The sequence below is a fragment of the Lathamus discolor genome, chromosome 5, assembly GCF_037157495.1.
Source record: "Lathamus discolor isolate bLatDis1 chromosome 5, bLatDis1.hap1, whole genome shotgun sequence".
In the NCBI taxonomy this organism is placed as follows: Eukaryota; Metazoa; Chordata; class Aves; order Psittaciformes; family Psittacidae; genus Lathamus; species Lathamus discolor.
Genome location: NC_088888.1, coordinates 2,742,477 through 2,762,553, shown reverse-complemented (window position 1 = coordinate 2,762,553; position 20,077 = coordinate 2,742,477). Strand labels below are relative to the sequence as shown.

At 42.7% G+C, this 20,077-nt stretch overlaps 1 long non-coding RNA gene across 1 annotated transcript; it reads right to left on the bottom strand.

Moving 5' to 3' along the window:
- Window positions 1-608: 608 nt before the first annotated feature.
- Window positions 609-16,758, bottom strand: LOC136015991 (uncharacterized). Its single transcript, XR_010613439.1, has 3 exons — window positions 16,545-16,758; window positions 5,670-5,710; window positions 609-1,811 (listed from the first exon to the last, which is right to left on the bottom strand). It is a non-coding gene; the product is annotated as an uncharacterized LOC136015991 (long non-coding RNA).
- Window positions 16,759-20,077: the final 3,319 nt, after the last annotated feature.

Here is a 20,077-nt window from a genome sequence, read left to right as displayed (position 1 = left end):
TTGTTCGGGTATCCTTGAGATTAGTTAATGAATTAATTATTTTCTAAATTGTCCTGTGCCAATGCAGCGTGTAGGCAGGAGGCATGAAGGTAGGGTTGTTTGAGAAGCTGACTGAAATAAGCACAGTGTGTATATAGAATCCTAGAATCCCAGACTGGTTTGGGTTGGAAAGGACCTTAAAGCTCACCCAGTTCCATCCCCCTGCCATGGACAGGGACACCTTCCACTAGAGCAGCTCGCTTCAAGCCCCGTTCAGCCTGGCCTTGAGCACTGCCAGGGATGGGGCATTCACAACTTCCTTGGGCAGCCTGTGCCAGGGTCTCAGCACCCTCACATGGAAGAACTTTTTCCTTATATGTAACCTGGACTTCCCCTGTTTGTATATGCTTGTTTGTACAAACATATATAGCTAGATATAAACAGAAATATCTCTACATGTATGTGTGTGTGTAGAATATAGCAGTGTGTGTAGAATATAGCAGTGTATGTACAATATCGAACTAGTCTGTTGCTAGTATTAGTATTTGTTAAGAGATAAACAAAATCACCCCAAATGTAAAAGGGTAGAACTACCATAAAAAATAACACATTTTTCTTTAAACTGGTGAGTATTTTAATATTAAGTCTTTCCAGGTAGAGCATTTTTTGTATTGTAAAGGTGTGTTCAGTGAAAGAGAATGACACTAAAATCCTTATACTTACAAAAAAATAAAAGAGGCATCCTCTTAGCTAGTGTCACAGATCCAGCTGTTTCACTGGAAAAGATGTAGCAGAAAGAATCATTATCTAGACTGGAAACAAAAATGCCTTGATGCATGGGCCTTCTTGCTTCTGTACTGCAGGCTAGCTTACATGAAGATGAGCAGGAGTGGATTAATGAATAAGCTACCTGGGATAAATCTGAGACTCCTACATAAACTAATGCAGTGAAATTAAAACTGGAAGTGCAAATGGTTTACTTATCATATATTTAACTTATGCAACAGTCACTGTTGAAAGATGTGATTGAGAAAAATAACCAAGGAGATGGCTAAAAAGGCAGTAATAGGAGTAATAATGGCATGAGCTGAATTACCACTGGCAGTTACAGAAACTTTTACAAATACCTCAGTATTATAAATTAGGGAATTTTTCCTTGGTATCTGTATCTGGCAGTTTACCTTTTCCCCAGGGCTGTTTGTAACATCATTGGAGGCAAAATATCTAACTAGATAAACTATGGACTCATCAAAATGATTTTCTATGAGATTAATTTCAACTGTTTGCCCATTTTTTTTGCTAAAAGTATGATGACTTCACACGTAATTGTCAGCCAAGATAAAGCTATGCAGTAATAACACTCCCCTTATTGAAAGAGCATTGTTAATAGCATTGGAGCGATCAGCTCCAGGCAGCAGGTCATCCTGGGAAGCAGTTGGTACCTTGAGCTAAACCAGCCAGCACTCCAATGTTGGCACTTTCTTGTTTACAAACTGCATCAGTCACAAATAGAAGTTGCCTTTTCAAAAGCTTTTGGGTTTGTTTTTTTTTTCAGCAATTCACACATGTGGAATAACAGTCACAAATCATAAATGTCACACCTTTGTCACCAGGATTTGAGGAAATCTGCAGGGTTCCTGTTTGGATGCAAATCCCAGTAGTGGCACCTCCTGCGATTCACATCAAAAACACTTGAAAGGAGGGTTTGATTTTGGCAGCTGCTGTGAAGACAAAACTTCCTTTCAACTCTCGCCATCCCAGTTTGGGGAAGGCTCTGCTTCTTCTGCACAGAGGTCTTGGCTTCCATCCTCCTGCATCCCCATCTTTTAAACCTAACAGGTAAATGGAAAGTTAGAGATCAGTGAGTGTTTTTTCCAAGGCAAGCAGGTCCCTTTACTGATTTCCAGTAACTGCTAGTACCCTGTAACATACTGACAAAGTCTGCCTTTTCCCACACATGCCTCAGAATAATGATGTGTCAAATTAAACTGCATTTGCCTTTTGTCAAGCGTAACCATTTATATATATATATATATAGTGTTTTAATGTTTATGTATAAATTTAATGTTTAATGTATAAATTTAATGTGTTTTAGGGCTCAAGAGAAGAGCCATGTTGGCAGCCTGGGTGAGTGAAGTTTTCCTCAGCTCCACAAACCCACTACATTCAGACTGTTCCAAGAGGAGCTCCTCCATGTGATCTCATACCTGTCCCCAGCACAGTGGGGAGAGCAGGGACTGACAGACCACCACTGCAGACCAAATCATGCATATCCTTCCTCTAAGTCTAGGACCGAGTCTGAAGAGCAAAACCCCACAAGGCGCTGTGCAGGGCACCCTGCCATAGAAGCTGGGTGTTGTCACCCGCCAAGCATCCCTTCACTGAGATGCAGGCAGAAGGAGCTGGGTGAACTACAGTAGCCTTGATGGGAATCTCAAAGAAACCAGTGCTGGGGGAATGCCACAAGACATGGGAGTTTCCCCACCCCCAAATCCCCACTTCTCTGCAGGTTGTATGCTCCTCCTCCTAAAGCAAACAAAACGCTAAAGGAAACAAATTGACCTCAAGTTTCCTCCTCTGCTATTTTCCTTCTGTCCTTCAGGCTAGCACTGCTCAGCCTTCACATTCAAGCAGTCTCCTCTAGAGCACATTTAAGGAGCACAGACACGATCATTTAAGAGCACACTTTACTTATCTATCCTTAAGAACACAAAATAGACCCAGAAAAAAAAAAGTGTCTCTACGCTCATTAAAACGCTTTCAGCTCAGGGCAAGGATTTGATCAAAAGGATTCCTGCCAATGGAAGGGCATGCTGGAGCCATTGTAAGAAGTTGTGTGCAAGCGTCTGCCTTCCTTTCCTTTTCTTTCTTGTGCCTTGTCCCTTCCACTGCCACCTCCAATCTCTTTTCTTCCAGCTGGGGGAACAGAAGTGATTTTACTTCCTTGATGACAATTGTGTCCTTTGAGCAGCCAAAGCAAAAGGCACTTTAAGTTCAAATGAGACTGTGACTTAAACCAATATTAGCCAAGACCAACACATGTTTATTGTAATATAAGTAATCTTCGTTCTGATCAGCAGGTTTTCCTCACCCCACTGCAGTTTTACTCATTGCCTCTTTCATTCTTCCAAAATGAATAAATGAAATGGCTGCCCATTTTTATTCACAGCAGTGGGTTTCAGAACTTCAAATCAGAGAGGCGTTTTGATTTTAGAAATAAACTCCAGAGGAAACAGTTTCAACCAGAACTTTCATATACTTTTTTTTACCAGTTTAAGGTAACATCAAAACTCACCTTTCCAAAAAAATGAAACCTCACAGCATTCTTTTAATCCAAATTAAATAAAGTGTCATCCCTGTGTCCTCTTCCTTCATATTTAGAGGGAAAGAAAACTATCCTGCCCATACTTTAATGGTTTTGTCTGCAAATCCTAAATGCTCCACTGCTGCAAGTTTCAAATGATCTTATACAGCCAAAGTCTCTTTGGTGTCAGCAGCCACCCAGGTAGCAACACAACCATGAGAACGCTGCTGATCAGAACAATGAATGCCTGATCTACAGATGTCATATCAAGGTAGAAATCTTGATGAGCATTGTAGTGACATTACAAAGTGGATTACACATGCTGTATCTGGGTCAGAGAAGGAGTTATTTCAGTATGGTCAACAAAGTACTTCTGACCAAACTTATTTTTCTACATTATGAGAGATACGCTTTTGTTTGGTACTTCATGTTGCAGCTAATAACAATATTCTCTCCATATTCCCTCACCAGTTTGCAAGCAAAGTTAAAAGGAAGGCAAAATACCCCCATGCCTGGGGTTATGCAATCTCACAGACAGGTTCCATCTCTCTGCCCTACTTTCCTCTGTGACCAAAGAGCCCAGCCGCTGGCACCCAGTCTCCCGTTTAAGTGTTTAATACCACTTCAGAGAAGTTTCTGAGCTACGTTCTTGAAGTGTGTGGCCCTCCGTCTCTCCTTGCCTTATTCTCCAGCCACCAACATGGTACAATTAGGACTTTCTTGCTTTCTGGGTGTGTTGGGTCTCAATGAAACAAATATCGCAAGGTTATAAGGTCCTCAGATACTCCAGCCCAGGGGTACTGTAAGTAACTAAACACCAAATTTTGGATGTGTGGGTCTCTACATGGCAAAGATGTCACTGTATGGCACAAAACATGCCTCACCTTCAACATTCTTCCCAGGAATAGACAACAGGCCAAAGGCCTTATCTACATGGCAGACAGGAGATGAAGTTGTCCTACACAGGGAATGCAGCATTTCAAACCTGTTGACTTACAGTGCTGTGTGTAGGAGTTAGGGATACTTGTGAGACTTCTTCTGGCTGTACCAACTTCTTTTCTTGTCTTAATTTGGAAATTTATGAATTTTTTTATTTTTTACAAAATCTAATGCGAACCAGATATAGTTCTTGACAGCTGATATCCCGTGTTTCCAAAAGCAGGATACTCCTGGGACACTGACAGACACAAACAAAATTGGAAAGGCTGCACATCCCTGCCAGCTGTGCTGGAGCTCCCAATGCCAGCAGCTCCATAGAGCCCACCATGCACCCCAAGCCTCCTGGATCCCAAGCCCTCCTGCAGAGGAGAGCCTGGATCTTGTGCCTAGCTACCGGTACAGCTTGGGCAAGGTGAACTGTGCATGCTGAAAGCTTTATAACAAGGTTGTCGAAGAACGATATCCTTGTGTTGGAAAGAGACTCCACAAGGCATGCTGGAGCTCCCTTAGTCCTTACCCAAACCACAGGGTACAGATGTAACTTACAGGCATACTAGAATCATAGAATCAACTGGGTGTGAAAAGCCCTTTAAGACCAAGTCCAACTATTCCGCAGCACTGTCAAGACCGCCACTACCCCATGGCAGGGCCGGTGCCTGCAGCCCTGCCCTGGGCAGCCTGTTCCAATGCCTGAGCACCCTCTGGGGCAGGAATTGTTCCTCAGCTCCATCTGAACCTGCCCTGGGGCAGCTTGAGGCCGGTTCCTCTTGTCCCATCCCTTGTTCCTTGGGAGCAGAGCCCAGCCCCTCCTGGCTCCATCCTCCTGTCAGGCACTTGTAGGGAGCGATCAGGTCCCCCTGAGCCTTCTCTTCTCCAGACTGAACCCCCAGGTCCCTCAGCCGTTCCCCATCACACTTGGGCTCCAGGCCCTGCACCAGCTCCGCTGCCCTTCTCTGGTCCCGCTCCAGCACCTCAATGTCTCTCTTGTAGTGAGGGGCCCAGAGCTGAACACAGGATTCAAGGTGCAGCCTCACCAGTGCCCAGTGCAGGGCAACGATCACTTCCTTAAATCCTAGGAATCACATCAGATAATCTAATAGATAATTTTTCACCATTAAGGGCTTTGAAACTTATCCCCAGTTTCAGATCCTGGGAGAAAGCTAGTTTCATGCTCAAGTACTACTTTTAGTGAGCTCAGATATATTTACTTTCATACAGGTTATCTGTACCGCACTAGCTAGCCTAAAACAGCAGAGGCTTTAACTAAAGCATTCTTAGCAGCTCTGAATACCCTAAAACTAAAAGTAGATGTATGTGCGTATATATCTATAAATACTGAGAAAAAGTGTTTTGCTTATCCAACCTGATTATTGACCTCATCCAATTGTGTTCTTTCTGTTTATTTATTGTGGGGGGAAAAAAAAAATACAGGGTTACTTCTACTCACTTGAAGCTCTGGGAATCCTGACACCCCAAATCTGCACATTTCTGTAAGAGTGAAAAATGGAAAGCAGATCCATAACTGAAAGCTGTAATTATCAAAGTTAACCTTTCCTGAGAAGGCAGCATCAAAAAATAAATCACCAAGTTAAGAAAAACTGTTCAAGAGCTTAAACAATTGAAAGCACAATTGTTTCTTTTGCCAGTTGCTGTCATACCTATCAAAACCTTTGTAATCCTATAGTGGTAGTAAGAAGTCTATATTATATTTATCTCTCAGTGATGACAGTATACATTATTCCAGAGCAGTAGTACATGTATCAGAAACACCTGACTTGCAAGGGTATGATCCAACACCCAAGGAGCGCAACCTAGATTATCCCATTGACTTCTATAGGCATTCCTCCAAGATAATACCCTCCTGCTGCTCCATTGCTTTCTTTAATGGATAATTCTGAGCTCACATCTGTGTTTTAGAACATTGCTGGCAGTACTTAAAGAATGAGTTTATTTGCTTTTATTACTGTGTATGGTTCATATTCTATGAATATGCCATAATCCAAAGTTTAAGTTTGATGTTAAATAATCAACCTCTTTAAGAAGAGAAACTAAAACCATGTTCTAATAAAGCTTTACCACATATATAAATAATGGGCACAATGTTTCCCTTAGGAAGATAAGCTTTCTTCAAAGCAATTCGCTAGATTTCGCCAGCACTTGCACAAGGTTGCAACAAACCTTGACTTATTTACAGAGAGATGTTAAGTGGAGATAAAGCCACTTAATAATCCACCAGTTCTTGCTAAATACATTTTTCTTCCATGCCCTTTCTGAAAGTAGGCAGGATAGCACACTATCCTTAAATTACTTGAACTAAAGCTTTTACAGAACAGTTCAATTAATGATGCTGAAATAATCCTGAAAGTACTTAGGGTTAAACCCCCCCCAAAAAAAAATATCTTAGGCATTTTGTTGAAAATAATGGTACAGTAACAACAGTAAAAGGGAACAACAACAGCATAAACAGAGCAAAGGTCTGTGTAGGTTACCCTGCTCTTGCAGGGGGGTTGGACTAGATGATCTTTTTAGGTCCCTTCCAACCCTTGGGATTCTGTGATTCTGTGATTCTGTTTTGCTACGGTTTGGCACTTCATTCAAGAACTCCATTCAGGACCAGGTGCCCTCTGCAACAGAAACTTCCAATTTCTTGAACTTTTGTCAGATTTGCAGCAACAACAGCAAACAACTGCCCCAAATGCCGAGGACAAAATATTCCCATCCACAGAAACACCTGACCTCTGCTCATCTCAGATCATTCTAGCTTCTTTCTATGTTTGTTCACAAGGACTCTGCTTGAGTGGGTAGCTGCGCACTGCAAGGGCTGACTTCGCAAAAGTGCTAAGTTGCCATAGGGGTTCTGATATATATATATCAGAATTTCCCCTTCCTTAGTGTTTGGTTGCTCTTTCAGTGGGATAAGGCTGGGTTTGGTGTTCGGTTTGGTTTGCTTGTTTGGGGTCTTTTTTGTAACAGTTAGTCCAGTGTTCATTTCTTACCATTGCATTCAGTGCAGTTCTCAGGCAGCCCTGCAATATCTCTTTCTGCTCTCTTTAGAAATGCACAAATAAAAGCTGTCTTTTGAACCCCATTGCAGGCCCTTGGAAGTCTAAGGAAAATCTCTGTGTGCCTCTGCCAAGCTCTTGTTCCAAGACACAGATCATTGTCTTAGCTATGGTTTTACTTATCCTGCCGCACTCTTATCATAAATACCTCTGTCACTCTGCACCTGGGTGCTGCTCCTGTCTTGAGGACAATGCTGCTGCCCAGGAAGTAAGAGAGGAGTCTCCCTCCATCAGCCTCATTTCTTTGTCTCCTCTCCATGTGGGATTAGTGATGGTAACCCCTTACACAGATACCTGGGAGGTGAAATGGTGAGGCTGGCTACTCCAGCTCTATGGAGGAACTTGAAGTTGAGAAGCGAGGGAGAGTTTTGGTTTGGCATGATTTCAGGACTCCCAGACTGAATAAGGTTGTGTATTCCCGGTGCGTCGCTGTTGGCAACCACAGCAGGTGAGGCACCGCTCTGAAACCAAAGGATTTTGTACCCTGCAGGAAAGGTGATGAGCACCTGGAGCATTAGTCATCACACGTCTTACACTGTATTCCTCTCCCTAGGTATTCCCTTGGCCTTTTCCCTGGGGAAAAGCATCTCTCTCCCCACATGAAGTGAAGCTGACCAGAAAAGCCTTTCGTGCCCCTCCAAGCTTCTAGAAGTAAAAGAAAAGCAATCACCAGGGTCTGTTTGCAGACATGGCTTGAGAAAACCCCCCCTTCTCCTCCCGCAGGCTCTGCACACCCAAGTGCCACATGGGAGACAGCAAACACAACGTTAGTCATTTCCTCCATGCTGCCAGCTGCTGAGGTTTGCATAAGAAGAACCCTTGGACTTCAGATTATTTCTTAAAACACCTCTTGGCCCAAATCTTTCAACAAACAGACACTGGAGCGGTGCCAGTGAGGCCAGTTGAGTGTTGTTTGCTGGTGCGCCCTGCCACCTTCCCCACCATATCAGCCCTGCATCTCCCACCCCGCCAGCACCTACCTTCCCTGTCAGCATGACACACCTACTGTCTGATAGTGAAGCCTTCTGCCTATGCTGTATCTGTGCAGGTCTAGGGCAGAAGCTCAGGCTTAGCCACTTCTTTTGCAATTACTACTTAGGTGATGGTGGCATCTACAAATTTCACTTATGGATCAGGACCCACGTGACACTGCGGGGCTAAGTGACAGAGGAGACAGCCTTTGCCCCAGAAAACAGTCAACATGCAGTCAGGAAATAACTCGCGTATGAAAAAGGAATATGGGTGGGATGAGCCGATGACAAAGAAAGCAGATTTAGCAAGAAAGTCAAAGCCTCGTCCTCGTAAATAAGATTGTAATTTTGATACTATCCTTGCTTCCTAATCAGAAGGTGAAAGCACCGTGACCATCACACTTTTGCTGCTCTCAAGCACTTCATCTTGTTTCTCATTTGCTCTGGCCTGAACCTGTTTCCTCAAGCCTTCCTTTGCCCTCCTCAGAGGAACTTACACCTGGGGAGACCTGGCACTGTCTTTTCCTGATCTGAGTAATTCCTATACTTTACTATATAGCTTTCCGCTTTGCTCTGTTGGTCCACAGTATCTTCCTTCTTTTAGCTTTTTATTTTGTATTCACTTCCTGGCAGGTTTTATTACTAGGGTTGTATATGACACTTTGGCATCATGCTCATCTAGTTTAGCTTAAAAACATGCGTTTCCCCCCTGTCATCACTTTATCACTTTATTTGACCACCTTTCCCATTTCTTACTTCCACCAAACCTCTTTATGTAGTAAATAGCTAAATCTGCATTACTTACCTTCACAGGAAAGGGATATGTGTTCTGATGTGGAGCAAGCTGGTGGGAGCTTTCTCATTTTCTTTATTATTTCTTTTGCTTCCTCCTCCCCCTCCAGCATCACAGTCCCAGGAAGTTATTTTCTGCCTCTGTACCAGTTCCTCACTCTCTTATGCAAGCACACTGAGGCAGTGAATCCATTAAGGTTTCCTGCGATGTCTAGCTATGCTGTCAATAAATCATGTTCACCACATCTCCTTCACTGACCCCCTGTTCCTTACATACTTGAACACTTTCTTATTACTTATGGTAACCTCCTCTGCAATCTTACTCCATTTTTTACCTGTTCTTGCCTTGTTACTGTTTTACTGTCTTACTTTGCAGTCATGAGCAGAACCTCTTTTTAATATTGCAGCACTCTCACATATTTGTTATGCATTTGTTCACTAGTCATTGGTCTTTGAGTAAAAGTGATCTTCGCTTACTTCCCTTTTGAGCTAGAGAACAGATCTCTCAATCTTTGCTTCCTTCCAAAATACTCTATCAGTGTTAATACAGAAATATCATTTTCATCTGAACTCAAGCTAACCATGGTCTCAAGCTGACCCACAGAAAATTAGCTTGCCAGGAACAAAAGAAATTTAAATAAAGAATGAAAATACATGAATATGGGTTTCCTTGCTGAAAACTGTCTGCCAGGCTCCTGTAGTCATATTGCCTCAGGATAATTTTCTAGGTCTAATACAATGAACTCTATTTTTAGGCTCTAAAGCCTAACTTTTTATTTTCTTCTTACTTTAGGGTATGTATCTGCCATGTATCTCCTCATTGCTGTTCCTTCCCTACCTCCCCATCCCCTCATGTAAATGAAAAGAGTAGGTTGAATTTGGCACACAAGTAGAAACACATGGAAATACACGGGTTGAGCTACCCCCTGATATTCAGACGTGGGATTCTGTTGGTGTACTAGAACTAGAATGCCTAATACATCAGAAGAAAGGCTATTTTCACAGTGTTCACGCCAAATTTGCAGATGCTAATCTTTGTAACCACCCATGCTGTTGAAGGCTAATGAGAACTAAACGTGTATTCCAAAGCATGAGGGTGTATCCTAAATATAACTCCTCTGACAACATTATACACTGATGTGTCTTTCAATACCCACAGAAAAGGGCAGCTGCTCAAGCTAATATTGCTAATTGTGTGAACAAACTTTCCATTCTGTATTTTTTTAATCCTCTTATTCTGATATTTGTTGTGAATTTTGGAAATGTGTGTATGTCTTAGGATACTCTTCTGCTGGATCTTCCTTCACATTGATCAATGAGCAACAAAAAGGGACAAATCTTCAAGCAAGTGGTTTCTTACTAGAATTCACTGGGAACCATTCAATTGAATGATCTAGTCAGAGCAATGCCTTTTATCAAAACTGACACTTTTTATTGACAGGTATTGAAACAGAATGCAAGAGAACAGCCCAGACAGCCAGAAGCCCAGTGGATATGGCAGTAATGAAGGAGGCAGGAGACATGAGTCTGAGTTCCTGCTTTGCCTAATAGAATCAGCAGCTTGGCATCCTACAACCTAAACAGTTGCCCTGATATTGCAGGCTGAGCGTAAGCTTCATCTGGCCCCTTATAGATGCCTTCAGTACAGGCTTCTACATCTGAGCTTATCATCCTTATGGGTACCTTATGGCCACTGGAAAGAAGCAAGAATCTTTAGCACACGTTATTTAAGCCCCAAGTACGATTCTGCTCTCCATCAGCTGTAAGTGGAGCCAGAGGAACTGAATCAGAAGGAGAGGTCTACCCTGCAACTGAGGAAGAGCCCCACTGACCACTCAGCTCTACAAAATGTACCAGTTTGAGAAGGAAAGGTAGATAAGCTCATTCCACCACCTATAGATATGGTCAATTGCCTGGATCAGTGACTGCCTTTTCCAGATGCTAGCTGCTGCAGTACTTCATCATCACCTCCCTTTTTCTGTTGCGCGCAGGCCACTTTCACATTGTGAATTCTCTGGGCAATACCATGTCCTGGTCTTTTCTCCTGCTCACTTTTCTTGCTCTAATCTTAGGTCAGTGATGTACGTTATACCTGTCAGCTCATCCTCTAGAAAGTCCACACCAGGTCATGTGCTCATATTGTAGTTGCAACTGAGTTTTTCATGTTGTGGTAATGCATAGTAATTTCCACACTTCCCAAAGGCTTCATGGGCTAGTCTGCATTGGGAACAATCAGGTGCTGCCAAATAATTTCCTCTAACTGAGAAAAATGTTAACGTTTTCCATGCTAGGGATTTGTCATATCACCTGTGATACTTAGTGGGTTTTATTATCATCAAGTAAGGTAATTTATTTTACCCCATCTACTACTACTAAGAGATGGAACAGCTCACCTCTTTCTTAATGTTGTCATTTCCTAGCCCAATTAAATCCTCTTTTAGTACAAAAATTAGCTTTCTTTTGTGTTTCTTCTTTTGCCGAAGAGACACTTATTTCTTCAAGCTACTCATGCCATAAGAACTATAAGGCTATGTTGAGAAGCTCTGGAACATCAATTGATGTACCTGAGAGGGACAAGGTGTAAAAGTATTATAGTTGCCAGGGAGAGCCAGAGCCAGCCCCATAATTGAGAGCAGTGTCTGGGCTGATCTAAAATATGCAGGTGTTCATGACCCCCAGTGAACTCTCCATTAGCCAAGGATCATTGCAGCTATTAGCCTCTGCTGCTGAATTCCCTCTCTAGGCTGAACTAGGATGAATTTCAATTACTGCTCCATTCCTTTCCCTCTTTATGGCCTCTTTCAAGAAATATCCCCTATCACACTTCCACTACATTACAATATTCCAGTCAAATTTCATTAGGACAAGTTTCATTTGCTTCATCTTGTGTCTAAAGTGTTTGCTTTGCCTCCTCTTGAGCATTTACTTTTTGACGATAGATGGTGTCACTGGATCCTAACTACTCCCCAACTTCAACTTACTTGATCAGACTTGGCATGCTTCCTAGAATTAGGACCTGAGTAGCCTCAGACTATGCAAGTTTGGCTGTTCAGCTAGCGTGTGAGATGGCAATCTTGCATTACTCTGGAAACCCACTCCTCTGCTTCCCTTCTGCATCGTGGCTGTCCCAATCAATAGCCGAGTAATTAAAATCCCTCGTAATCAATGTTCTAGCTGTTTTACAGACTTCTCTTATCTGTAAAAACATTTCCCAACCTACTTTCTTTGCCTGCCCCGGGGGCTTGTGGCAACATCCAGGAATAGCACGACTGCATTCATTGTCCTTCCCCAGCTTCTGCCCAAACAGCCTCTGCTCCAACAGGCAAAGCATCTGTAGTGTTTCCTGCTCTGGACATGGAATGTACACTGCTGTCTCTGCTGACTGAATAACACAGCCTGTTCCCCTTCATAAACTTTGCCTTCCCCTACTCTGTTTTAACTCCCTTGTAGCTCACATGTTCCAGGAATATCACACTTAGCCTTGGAGTTGCATGTTTTCAATTGGTGACCTTATTAATATGCTCACTGCATTTGTATAGAAGATATTTTCTCCTCCCACCTTTGCTTTACATACTCATTATCTCCTACAACGACAACCAGTGGATACATTACTGAGAGATCCATGCATTCCCTCCTTTAAATTCCTCTCCTCCCACATCACTAATCTAAAAGAATGGCTAGATCATTTCCTTATTAGTGGACAATCTGTTTGTTCCCATAGGGTTGGGGATAACACAGGCTATGCCTCCTTTGCCATTTTGCTTTCTCTGTTTTGTTGTTTATAATTCTCCACACCTCTCACTTCAACACCAACACCCCCCAGTCTATTCATTTATCTGTGGTATAATGAACCACTTACATACTGGAAAAAACCATTATGCTGCTTTCTCCTTCCACTGGCTAGCTAAGCGGTGTGAGGCTTTCTTTTTACAATACATGCATGCCTTCCCCTACATCGTTTATAAAGATCACCACCATTATGCTAGACTCTTTCTAAAGCTATTTCATCTGCCATTGCCCACTGACTAAAAATTCCCTGCCCCTTCTCCTGGAAGCATTTGACTCATGTGCGTTTGTGCGAGGATTTGGCGTTTTAAACAGCAGTGACTCTCTGCAACATCAACTCTGCCATCAACACTTCTCTGATCTAATTTTGCTGCAGATTTCCCCATGCTCGTTTTATCATTTTGTGAGATCCTATTTTCTGAATTGTCAAAACTGAGAAATGCACTGGGTGCTGGCACAAGCCCTTCTCTCCTTATTATATCTTCCCTCCATTACTACCTCTTCTCAGTTACCCAGACACTGCCCTTTATATCCTCCTGCTTCTGCTGGAGCACGGCTACTTCTGCACAAGGCTGTGCTTCCAATGCACTCATCCTGCAACTCGATCACAGCTGGTTCTCCTCCTCCTCTGTCACTCCTTCGGAGTATGAAACCAGCCATCTGTCATCAGTGAACCTCTCATATTCATTGATCTTCCCCAGCACATCAACCTGTCTTTGTGATTCCACTCTCCAGTTTCTTAGTGCTACAGCTAACTGACAGTGTCCATGCATATATGTGTGCATGCACACGCACACATGCACACACACAGAGTATCATTCTGTCTTTTCCAGTCCCCACACACAAAGCAGACATCAGCTGAAAAAAGATCTTTTTAGCTTTTGGTTTCTGAAGCTGGGATAGTACAAGATAATTGAGATCCAGTTACATGCAAATTGCACATTATTTCACGAAATAAAATAAATAATGAAGAAACAAGAACTCCAAAATACCACGAAATATCCCTGGTTATTGAGGAGCTGCATTTATAAGCAGTGGGGCAGAACTATACAGCGCAGGTCCTAGAGAAGGTGCTGCAATGAATTACAGAGCCGCTTTCCGCTTCTAGCATGCAGCACAGGGTTGGCTGCAGAAAGAGAGCTGTGCAGTCTCCTTGCCCACTCTGACCCACTGGGATCTGTTCCCTTTTGAAACCTTCTCCAGCTCTTTTTCCAGCTTCTCTTGTGGTCCATTTTCTCACCCTCTGACTGTAAGCTCTTGTCCTCTATTTGTATGGAGCAGACCGGACCTGCACCATGACTAGTGCCTGCAGCCACAATGGTGTGAGAATCAACACTACTACTACTACTATCACTGTGAGGTCAATCCTCCCACAACAGAATTAAAACCAGGAAGAACTACTACTGTTTTCTGGTTTCAGGTTTTTTTGTTTAGGAGCACTCCTACTTAATTAATATAAAGGTTGGACTTGATGATCTTAAAGGTCTTTTCCAGCCTAGCTGATCCTATGATTCTAATGCCTAATGCTTAGATCCAAACTGTCCTTGTTCCAGTAACTCAACCCGAGGCTGCTCAACAGGGAAATCAGGCTGGCTGAAAGCTGTGTATAGGCATTCTGGCTTCTTGGATCTGTTTCTCTTAAAGGGTGTGGTAAACTCCTCTGGTTTATGTGTACAGCTCTGCTGAAATCACTCAGACACTAGGATGAGAGTGACTTCTGTTCCTGGACAGCATTGTAGTTTTCAGACAAAACTGTGAAAATACGATCCATCTCCTTTCACCTGCCACTAAATCACGCTGCCCAGTCTAGTGTTTTCCCTACCACAACTGATGACATCAGATTAATAAAACCTACAGACACAATACAGCTCACACCAAACATCATGGGCCTATTTATAATCATTGCAAAGTTCTTCTGTGTCAGCTGCCTGCTGCATATGAACAGTCTATCCCTCTCTGAAAAACCCCTGTGACATTTTACTAGAAGACATTTACTATACATGAGCAGTGGCTGACTGTTTTTAAAACCTTGGGTACCTTGTCTGACTATTTTTTTCCTCAAAATGCCAAAACTGATTAAAACATATAATCAGTTCATCTTTGTCACATTCCATCATTATGGTAAGAGGCCCTTGCAGTCGTGTAATGGAAAAAAAAGAGGCATATTGTAATACTCAAAGCCCTTGTTTTGCACATCTATGCCTTGTCTTACTTTCTTTTGAACCTTCGCCTTAACCAGTAACCATGACCTTGCTAATTCACTTAAAGAAAAAAAAAGATGAGCGTATATGGAAGAGGTTTCTTTGACACAATCCATCTTATTTACAAAGTATACACAGAAACTCCTGTTTCTCCAGAAGAGAAAAAGCAACTTCCCCACTCCAGAAATCAAGCCTGCCTCTCGGCAAGGGCTTTAGCCAAAGGTCCTTCTCTTTCCTGTCTTCCTTCCAGGGCTATCTCACACTACTTCTACCTCCTACTGCACTCCCACCATCTGCTCAGCACCCAGGTCCTTACAATGGCAAAGAGAAAACACTTGGACCTGCATGGATTCAAGGTGATTGGCTTCCCCTGAAGCCTGATTCCTTAGATGAAGTCTTTCATTGTCTTCATCTGTCTTTCTTCATAAAGAAACCTTTTCTTCTATGTAACACCAGTGATATGTGACTTGGAAGCCCATTTGCTTTAATGAGGTCAGCCACTGCCCGCAGATGAAAGACAACTTGATTGCAGCCATTAGCACATTCCAGCATGACAAACACATATTTTAAGTGAATGTTTCAGTAAAAGGTGCTGGATTAACATTTCTGTAAAGTGAGGTTCTCTCTTGACCTACAAAGTCGCTCCTACACGTGCATTTTGTGCATTTCACTCTTGCCACCTACTCATGCATTTGGCAGCCCCCATGGCCTGACATGGGCTGTGTGCCTTTACATCTATACAACTTCTGCTGGGGGATGCACAATTGCATCTTGAACTGGGTCAGGGAATTGATCTGACTGCAAAGTAATAGGAAAAAAAAGATCATTTTCAAGAATACAATTTTTTCTGAGCTGGTCCACCAAACCCTCACAAGATCTTGGCTGTGGCTGGGGACTTCATGCTGTCGTAAGACTGCACTTTTGAATGAGATCCTGTGGAAGTTTTAACTAGTCAAAGCCAAATCCTGCCTCATCCCACTCCAGCTGATCCTTCTCCCCATGTGGGCCAGCAGGTGATGGATGCCCCTAAGGACACTGACACACGTCTAGTAGAACCTGAGATTTTCCACCTATTTCTGAAAGCAGCCTGATAGCTGGCTTTGGTTTAGACTCAATTCAAACAATTGACTATTTCCTCCTCCACATTTAATTTCGTATGATAAAAACTTGCTTGTCATCTGATTTCTGTTCGCACTTTGAAGACCAACAGCTTCTTTTTCTACAGAATTTCTACTTAAGAAAAGTCTGATTTCATTTCATCTCCTTCAGTAAGTCTAAAGAATCAGTTACTGAGCAGTTGTACAATTTAACTGACAAAGATTTCCCCATGCCCGCAGGTGGTGATATTCAAGCAGTAAGAGAACTCTTGCAACAGAATACAAACAGGACAACCAAAAAGAAAAGAGAAGAGCAAAAACACAGTCACAACCAAGATTATTAGAGATATTTTAAGCAAGGCTAACACGGTCAATACGTGTGTCACTCACAGAAACATCACTCATGTCCATACCTAATCTTTCCAGCTTGGATGTGTAGAACTGTTTCAGTTAAAATAAACATGAGTCCCAGAACAGTTACAACCAGTTAGAGGAAACTTTTCCCAGCTCTTCTTCAGCCTATGTTGGATTTTCTGATGGGATGAACAGCAGGTGCTCAATTAATTTGCCTAATGTAGGCAGCTCATGCCATGAGAGACACCGTAAGGTATTCCACCTGGTGGCCACTGCTGCTCCAGGAGGGTGTGGGTCCTTGATAGATCCATTACCATGCCAGCTGACACCAAGGAAATATCTCAGATCAATATGGTTGTCTCAAATGACAGAATAATACTGGGTTTAAGCAACTGATTTTTTCCTCTGTGTGTATGCCTGTTGAAGCACAATGTAGTTGTGGGGGAGGGAACACTTTCACCTTTGTCTTCAGGCTGGGATATGTACTGTGGCAATGGGCACACAAGGAAAACCATAGAGAGATGCGCTGTAACAAGTTGTGCCAACGGCTCTCTCACAACTCACCAGCCAAGCAAGAATGAACAACAAGAGATTTGGGAACTGATTCTTTTCTATAGCTGCAATTCACTTACTCCCTCAAAGGCTGAGCATGCCAGAAATCGAGCCAGCTCTAGTACCCTGAATACTTGTTTGGCTCTGGCCCAGCCACCACAGAGTGAAGCAGGGCTTTCTGCTAACTGGAGACAAGCCTGTCTCTGTACAGCCCTCACGTTAGCAGAGAACAACCTCACTTCTTAGTGTGTCTCTCCTGGGATTGTCCTCATTTCCTTTGCAATAGAGCAAGGATCTCAATGTCTTTGTACATGGCACTGATGTCTTAAGGACACTGCAAGATGCTGTGGTCTCCCAGACTACTGCTTCCACCATTAAGAAACAAGTTTCCATCTAGTCTTAACCATGACAAGCTCCCGGGAATCTGGTTCATCCACTTACGTATGTTTGCAGACTTAAGTGGCATGCTCTCTTCTAAGAATTAATTGCAGCATTACAGTTCCTCATTTCTTCCTCTATCTTTCCGTACACTTTTGCTTCCCTGCATGTTAAGGAAAGCTTACCTTTTGCCACTTGAGTTGTTGCTCTTTCCTCTCAAAGTTGTAGACACAACTGAGCTTCTTGTAATTCAAGGAAATAACCTCACTGCAGAGACATTCACTTACTAGTGCACCTATAACTGATGAACACTGCTAGTACTGCTCAGGGAAAAGACACAAATACACAGGCTGCGGGTGGTGAAGGGAGGTAGCTGAAGCTGGAAAGAGCTGATGGGTGGAATGGGCTGCAGAACAATTTAATTGCTTTTTCTGTTTTGCTGTGGTGGAATATGCAGTGTAGCAGCCTTATCTCAGCTGCCCACTTTCTGTGCAATGACATACATAATTAAACATAGGTAGTTGCACACTTAGTTCTGCACTATTTAAATACTCCGTGGTATAATATTGTGTCATACTTCATTTCCACGCACAAAGAATAAACCACAGAACTCGTGTGGGTGCCAGAGATCTCAACCAACCAGTCTCTGTAAACCATAGAGGGAATGCTGAATTGAGATGAAAACTTCCATTCCAGCACTACGCATCTACTTTCCCTGTTAACCTGTTTTTCCCCTCAATCAGGGTCTTTTTGGGTTTGCTTCAGGCAATGCCTTCTCAGGAAGGAGAAAGTACGTGATGAGATCCCTGTCCTGATTTTCAAAGCTATGAGGAAAGAGAGTGTGGGAATACACAAACTGGATAACAATAAACTAAAAACAAAGTAGAGGAAAAAGCCAGTTCAGTGTTGAAGACTGCAGTGGCTCAAGAATTTGTTCCACTCCGATTTAGAGTCATGAAGGGGAGGTGAGCCCCTAAGTAGAGGGGGCAGTTTGGTGTACAAAAGATGGGACTTCATATCCTCCACCTGCTTGCAGTGATTTGAAACTATCTATTCTAGTTTCCAGAAATTTGCGCTAACCACTGGTCCATAAAGCAGGCTGGCAATACGGGCATTAAAGGACACTGGCAATACTCTGCTAAAGCTGCTTCACTACGTGTGGAAGACTTTGGTATTCAATTGGTTAGAGGAAGAAGGAGCATGACTCAGAAACCCCCTGATCACATCAGACTGCTGGCCAGCATATTGACGTAGATAAAGCAGAGATGGGACTTAGAGAATTTCTTCTCGTATTTATATTCAACACAGTACATATGGATAGGAGCTGAGGTGTCCACTTAGAAGTGTATCATGTAAAGCAAATGAAGTCAGTAAGTCATCCCTCACTCTTATAGCCCAATATAAAAGACTTCTGAGAACTTGAGATATTCAAACATGACATCTAAAAGCGGCAGTCTGGATGAAGAAAATTCCTTCAAACTTCAGCCATTGGTCATCTGCTTCTTGAGACAGCCAGCATCTGAAGCACCGTGTTATCCCAAGGAATGGTACATGGCAGCAATACAAGTTCAAGCAATAGGGCAGAAAAAACCTGTCAGATGAGGAAATGTTTGTGAGAATTGGGTATTGGATAAACAGTTCATTAAATCTTTCATAGTCCTATCATTGTTTCTCATTTCCTGTCTCAGTCCTGTCTCAACCAAGAGCAAGTGGCTGCAAAGGAATTTCCCAGCACCAAGAATGCCAAGTTAGTTCTACTAGTTCATTTCTATTTTACTTTGGATTAGATCAGAAGTGGTTGCTTTTATGGGAATGAAAGAATGTGAATTGAGGATGAACTGAGAGTGTGGTAGAAGTAACCTTAGACTCTGGGGGAAACAATGCAGTAGGAACAGAAATACAGTCATAACAGAAGGTGTGAGAAAACAGCCAAAAAGTCTCCAGTGTTGGTTTGGATGGCAGAGATTGCACAGAGCTCTTCCCACAGAAAACTGTACGTGCCAATCTCTCTAGCACTCCTGACTTACAGCTAACGTGGGTCATCAGCAGACAATTCATTTTTGGACAAATCAAGATAGATTTCCAAAGCGATGTGTGGGAGGAACAGGACTGAGCAAGGCTTGTGTGTTAATCATCATTCTGACAAAAGGCATCTATTTGATCTTTAATTCTTGGTCACAGGCACCGTGTGATGTGGTGGACGTTACAGAGAGATGATGAGTGTGAATCCTTTTTCATTATCAACGTGCTCATGTGTATGGAGAGACAGTTCATACAGCCATCTGGTCTCACTGTGCAGTCATGCAACAGTTTTTCAGATCTTTGTCTTCTGATTGGCCTTCTTGTGCTCTAATTTTCTGTCTTGTTTGAACTAAGAAGGACAAATGGCTAGAAAGCAATGCTTGCTTTTGTCTGGCAGCTCACAGTATCACAGGAGTGTATTTACAGTGGTAGCGGCTATAGATAACTTGTAAATATGAGATGGGACAGAATAGCCTTAGAGCATCCCCAAAAGGGCTGAAGACATTTATTGTTTCTTTTCTTCCCTTTTCACCTGTGCTCTATCTTGGCATGCATGCTTAAAGACGAATCAAAAATAAAACCGGGGTGTACACAAGCCCTTCAAAACTGCAAAGTGGGATAAAGCAATCTATATTTTGAC